We start from the raw sequence: 6,783 nt of genomic DNA, 5'->3' as shown, positions 1-6,783 counted from the left end.
GGAGGTTACAAAGTGATCAGGTTGTCCCACAGGGGGCTCACAGTCTTAATCCCCATTTTATGGATGAGGTAACTGAGGCACAGATAAATTAAGTGACTTGCCCAAAGTCACACAGCTGACAAGTGGCGGAATCAGGATTTGAACCAATGACCTTGACTCCAAAGCCCGGGCTCTTAAGCTCATTGTAGGTGGGGAATGTGTCAGTTTATTGTTATATTGTACTCTCCCAAGTGCTCAGTACAGTGTTTTATGCAAAGTAAGCACTCAATAAATACAAGTGAATAAATGAACGAATGAGTGCTGTTGCTGCTACACTCTCCCCATCCCTATTGCTACTTTATCTTCTTTGGGTAAAACCCAGATTGGAGAGAAACTGTCTGCAGACACCACGGAAGAAGAAAATGCCTTCTTCAGAGACAAATAGACCGGGGAACACTTGTCACCTATGTGACCTCAGGAAAGTCACTTAACTTCTTAAGTTCTCTGGGCCTCATTATCAATAATAATAATAATGAATGCATTTATTAAGCACTTACTATGTGCAAAGCACTGTTCTAAGCACTGGGGAGGTTACAAGGTGATCAGGTTGTCCCTCAAGGGGCTCACAGTCTTAATCCCCATTTTACAGATGAGGTAACTGAGGCACAGAGAAGTGAAGTGACTTGCTCAAAATCACCCAGTTGACAATTGGCGGAGTCAGGATTTGAACCCATGACCTCTGACTCCAAAGTCCATGCTCTTGCCATTGAGCTACGCTGTTCATCTCATCTATAAATTGGAGATTCAGTATGTGTTCTCCTGCCACTTAGCCTCAGTCCCATTTGGGACATAGACTCTGTCCAACCTGATAATCTTGATTCTATCCTGGGACTTAGTACAGTGTTAGACCCATAGGAAGTGCTTAACAAATAACATTAAGAAAACCCCAAAAAGCAACTCAGTATTAGTATTAGGATTGCTTTGCCTAGTGGTTTTTTGTTTTATTTTAATGGAATTGTTAAGCACTTACTTTGCACCAAACACTGTACTAAGCTCTGGGGTAGATTCAAGCTAATGAAGTTGGACACAGTCCCTAGCCTGCACGAGACATACAGTCTTAATCCCCATTTTACAGGTGAGGTCACAGGCACAGAGAAGTTAAAAGACTTGCTCAGGGTTACACAGCAGACAAGTGGCAGAGTGGGAAATAGATCCCGGGTCTTCTGACTGCCCGTCCCATGCTCTTTCTAGCGCTTAGAACGGTTCTTGGCACATAGTAAGTGCTTAACAAATACCATTATTATTATTTCCACTAGGCCACCCTCCTTCTCTACCTTTTCAGGAGAGTTACACTCAGACCTTCACCTGTGTCCAATGGAGCCCTTGTGAAAGGTGATTAGAAACACGTGGGAAGAACAGCTCAATGGAAAGAGTGCGGGCTTGGGAGGCAGAGGTCATGGGTTCGAATCCCTCCTCAGCCACTTGTCAACTGTGAGACCTTGGGCAAGCCACTTAACTTCTCTGTGCCTCAGTTACCTCATCTGTAAAATGGGGATTAAGACTGTGAGCCCCACATGGGACAACCTGATCACCTTATACCCCCCCAGTGCTTAGAACAGTGCTTTGCACATAACAAATACCATTTAAAAAAAATTGGCACTGTGTGAGATTCACTGGATAATCAGATTGTTATCATGCCAAGCCATTTTTGGTCATAGCTTTTCTTCCTTTCTAATTAGGTTACTTTCAGAAATCAAGTATAATTTAAACCATATGATTTTAAATGAATTTACTATGTCATGACCTCTTTATTGCAGACTCCCAGTTATCTGAAAATCTGGTTGTGTTAACATTTGTTGCAAAGGTTAAAAAAAAGCCTTGGGGAAGATGATTCAAAGACAACTGAAATAGTAATTGGCTTTTTATTACCCTGGGTGAAAATCGAAAAGGTGTGGAATATGAAAACTTGAAGTAACCTATTGTGCCTCACTTTTTTCTCTGCTATCTCTCTGACATTGTTTAGATGTTAATCCCCCTCCAGACTGTAAATTCCTTATGGGCAGGGTACATGTCATCTAACTCTGTTGTACTCTGCAAAGAGCTTAATGCAGTGCTCTCTCTCTCTTAGTGCAGTGCCCTTTCCTCTCCATGCAAATGCTACCCTGCTGGTTCACTCTCTCATCCTATCCTGACTGGATTACTGCATCAGCCTCCTCTCTGATCTCCCATCCTCCTGTCTCTCCCCACTTCAATCTATACTTCACGCTGCTGCCCGGATCATCTTTGTGCAGAAACACTCCGGGCATGTTACTCCCCTCCTCAAAAATCTCCAGTGGCTACCAATCAACCTTTGCATCAGGCAAAAACTCCTCACTCTTGGCTTCAAGGCTCTCCGTCACCTCACCCCCTCCTACCTCACCTCCCTTCTTTCCTTCTACAGCCCAGCCCGCACCCTCTGCTCCTCTGATGCTTACCTCCTCATTGTGCCTCATTCTTGCCTGTCCCGCTGTCGGCCACATCCTCCCCCTGGCCTAGAATGCTCTCCCTCTGCACATCTGCCAAGCTAGCTCTCTTCCTCCCTTCAAATCCCTACTGAGAGCTCATCTCCTCCAGGAGGCCTTCCCAGACTGAGCCCCCTCCTTCCTCTCTTCCTCCCCATCCCCCCCCCACCCCCTTCCCCTCCCCACAGCACCTGTATATTTGTTTGTACAGATTTATTACTCTATTTTACTTGTACATATTTACTATTTTATTTATTTTATTTTGTTAATATGTTTTGTTTTGTTGTCTGTCTCCCCCTTCTAGACTGTGAGCCCGCTGTTGGATAGGGACCGTCTCTATATGTTGCCAAGTTGTACTTCCCAAGTGCTTAGTACAGTGCTCTGCACACAGTAAGCGCTCAATAAATATGAATGAATGAATGCTCTGCACATAGTAAGCACTGAATAAATATGAATGATAATTAGCACCTCACAGGGAAACAGTATGCACTGCTCAAATCACTTTTTAGTAAAAAATGAGTTTTAAATATTGTCATTAGTTTCCATTGCAATGTTAATGAAGCAGGCTTGTGGCAATCTGTTCTCTTTCTTGAAACAGAATTCCTAGTAGAGAAGCACTGTATTACCATGAATTTTCTGCCATGCTAAGGTGACTGTATTCCTCCAATATGCCAGCATTTCACCCAAAATGTATAATGAAAACACACCTTAGATGAACTGAACCAGTGTAACAGAAATCAATGTAACTCTGATTTCTGCTTTCAGTCTATCATTTGCATTTATTGAGCACTTATCATGTGCAGAGCACTGTACTAAGCTCTTGGGAGAGTACAGTTCAACAGAGTTGGTAGATATGTTCCCTGCCCATGACAAGTTTAAAGTCTAGAGGACTAGTTTTCATTTGATAATGACTTTCTGTTCTTGATGTTCAATATAATCCATGCTTTTCAAGCAGGATATTTTGCAATGGAAAATGAGCTCCCCAAAACCTGCTTAGATAGGCATCTAAGTAGAGGGGGTTCCAAGAAAGGCAAGACTTCATCATGAAGGTTGGCGGCTGGGGATAGATGAGACATTATTTCTCTTTGGTCTAGAATAACAATGCCAGGCAGAAGAAATCACTAAGTCTTTAAAATCATAAAGGGTAGAGCCAGTGTATACACAAAATTATTGACCACAAAATCCCATAATAGCAGGTTCAGGGAGCTAGAGGTTGAAAAGTGACAATTCAAAAGCAAACAAATGACATCTTCATACAGTGGGAGTAAACAAATGGAATTTGTTATCCCAGGATATTGCTGTGCAGGAGGGAGATATCAGTGGTTCAAGAAGGGTTTGCTTATACTCACACATTATAGGTCCATAATGGACTGTTAGGAGGACAAGTTAGGAATCCATAATTATGAGACAGGATTTGGGGCTGAAGAGGTCACTGATCCACCTAATATGATATTTATTATTCTGGTCTGAGCATCATGTGACATGTTCCAGGCCTTTCTATCTCATCAAGCCAGTCTATCACAAGTAGGGCATTCAAATTATCCAGGTAGCAGAACGTCAGACTTGGAGAGGCAGTGTGACCTAGTGGATAAAGATAGGCCTGGAGGCCACAGAACTTGGGTTCTAATCTTGGCTCTGCCACTCAACAGCTGTGTGACTTTGGGCAAGTCACTAAACTTCTCTGTGCCTCAGTTACCTAATCTGTAATATGGGGATTAAGGCTGGGTGCCCCAAATGGGACAACCTGATTACCTTGTATCTACCCCTGCACTTAGAATAGTGCTTGACATACAGTAAGTGCTTAACAAATACCATCATTTTTATTATTATTATTAAGCCACAGTCCTGGCTGACCTCCCTAGTCCACTTCCTCCACTCCTGTGCCTGAGATGTAGAGCATTGTTGGTGGAAATCCAGACATCTCTCTGACCTCATCCACCTTAAATTCATTCTTACGTGCTTCAGTTCAGCCCTCTCCATTGCCTGACAACGGTATTTTTTCTTCCTGAGTCACTGCCCCCTCCAGCTGTTTCAGACATACAACTCCCTCCTCAAAACTCCTGTTCCCCTGCCCCCACCAACTCTCTCCCCTAATGACCTGGCCAAATACTTCATCAAGAAAATTGAAACCACCAGGCGTGATCTCTCTAAAATCTCCTCGGCTCCTTTCCAATCCCCGCTTCCTCTTCCACCCTCTTCAACTCTCCCTACATTCCCTGCAGGAACTCAAGATGAGATCTCTCATCTCCTCTCTCAATCTACCCTTTCCATCTGTGTTTCTGATCCTATCCCTTCAAACCTTTTTAAAACACTCACCCCCTTCCTTCTTCCCTCCTTGACTGCTATATTCAACTGTTCACTTTCCAACAGCTTCTTCCCTGCTGCTTTCAAAAATGTGTATGTAACCCTATCCTAAAAAAAAACCCTCCCTTGACCTCATGGCTTCCTCCAGTTATTGTCCCATTAATCTCCTGCCATTTCTCTCCAAACTTCTTGAGAGAGTTGTTTACATCCACTGTCTCCACTTCCTTTCTTCCAATTCCCTTCTTGATCCCCTGCAATCTGGCTTCCGCCCCCTTCATTCCACCGAAACAGCCCTCTCTAAGGTAACCAGTTGACTTTCTTCTCACCAAAGCTGACAGCTTCTACTCTATCCTAATCCTCCTAGGCCTTTCAGCTGCCTTCAACACTGTCGACCACCCACCTTTTCCTTGAAACTTTATCCAAGCTTGTTCTCACTGACACTCTCCTCTCTTGATTCTTCACCTAGCTCTCTGACTCTTCCTCAATCTGGATGTCATTCATTCAGTCAGTCATATTTGTTGAGGGCTTACTTTTTGCTGAGCACTGTACTAAATGCTTGGGAGAGTACAGTATAATAGACATGTTTCCTGCCTACAACAAGCTTACAGTCTAGAGATGTGTTTACAATCCCACCTACACCTCAAACTAAACATGTTTTAAACAGAACCCCTTATCTTCCCAACCAAATCCTGTCCTCATCACTGTAGACAACACCACTATCCTCCCTATCTCACAAGCCCATAACCTTGGTGTTGTCCTTGACTCATTTCTCTCATTCCATCCATACATTCAATCCTTCACCAAATCCTGTGAGTTCTACCTTTGCAACATTGCTAAGATCTACCCTCTCCTCTTCAGCCAAACTGCTACCATGCTAATCCATGTGTTTATTCTATCCCTCTCAGACTACTGGATCTGCTTCCTCGCTGACCTCCCTGCCTCCTGTCTCTCCCAACTCCAATCCATATTTCACTAGAGTGAATGGCATGGATCATTTTTCCAAAAAGATTTTCAGTCCATGTCTCCCCACTCCTTTAAGAACCTCCAGTGGCTGCCTCTCCACCTCCACATCAAACAGAAACTCCTTACCGTCGGCTTTAAAGCACTCAGTTCACCCCATCCTAGCTCACCTCACTGGTCCCCCATTCCAGTCCAGCCTGCACACTCTACTTCTCTAGTGCCAGCTTGCTCACCGTTCCCCGATCTCGTCTTTCTCTCCGCTGACTCTTTCCCCACATCCTCCCTCTGTCCTGGAACTCCCCCCAACCCATAAGGGCCAGACCACAACTCTCCCCACTTTCAAAGCATTATTCAGGTCATATCTCCTCCAAGAGGTCTTGCCTGATTAAGCCCTCTTTTTCCTGGCTTCTCTCCCTTTGATGTGTCTCCTTACTTGGATCTGTGGCCTTTGGGCATTTGATATCTGTTCCACCCTCAATACCACAGCACTAATGTATATATCTTTAAATTATAGATCATACATTATTTTTATATATTAATGTCCATCTCCCACTCTAGACCATGAGCTTGTTGTGGTCAGGCAGCATGTCTGCTAGTTCTGTTGCATTGTATCAATCATTCAATCATATTTATCAAGCACTTATTGTGTGCAGCGCACTGTACTAAGCCCTAGGGAGAGAACAGTATAACAGACACATTCCCTGTTCACATCAGGCTAATAGTTTAAAGGATATTCTCCCAAGGTTAGAACAGTGCTCTGCACATAGTAAATGTTCAATGAATATAATTGACTAATGGATATGGGAAGGATCCAGAGAAGGGAGAGATGAGCATGTTGAAGGTGGATAGGAAGGGCTCTGGTGAGGATAAGAAGATAGAAGTGGTAGTAAGGGAAAGAGAAAGAACAGGAAAAAGTGTTCTTAAGAGGTGTGGGAGAGGATGGAATCCTGGACCTAGAAGGGAACATGTCTGTTAATTCTGTTGTACCATACTCTCCCAGGCATTTAGTTCAGTGTTCTGCACATAATGGTATTTGTTA

Source organism: Tachyglossus aculeatus, chromosome 2 (genome assembly GCF_015852505.1).
Source record: "Tachyglossus aculeatus isolate mTacAcu1 chromosome 2, mTacAcu1.pri, whole genome shotgun sequence".
NCBI classification, from domain to species: Eukaryota; Metazoa; Chordata; class Mammalia; order Monotremata; family Tachyglossidae; genus Tachyglossus; species Tachyglossus aculeatus.
The sequence above is the reverse complement of the archived record's forward strand: the minus strand, read 5'-3'. Positions refer to the sequence as shown.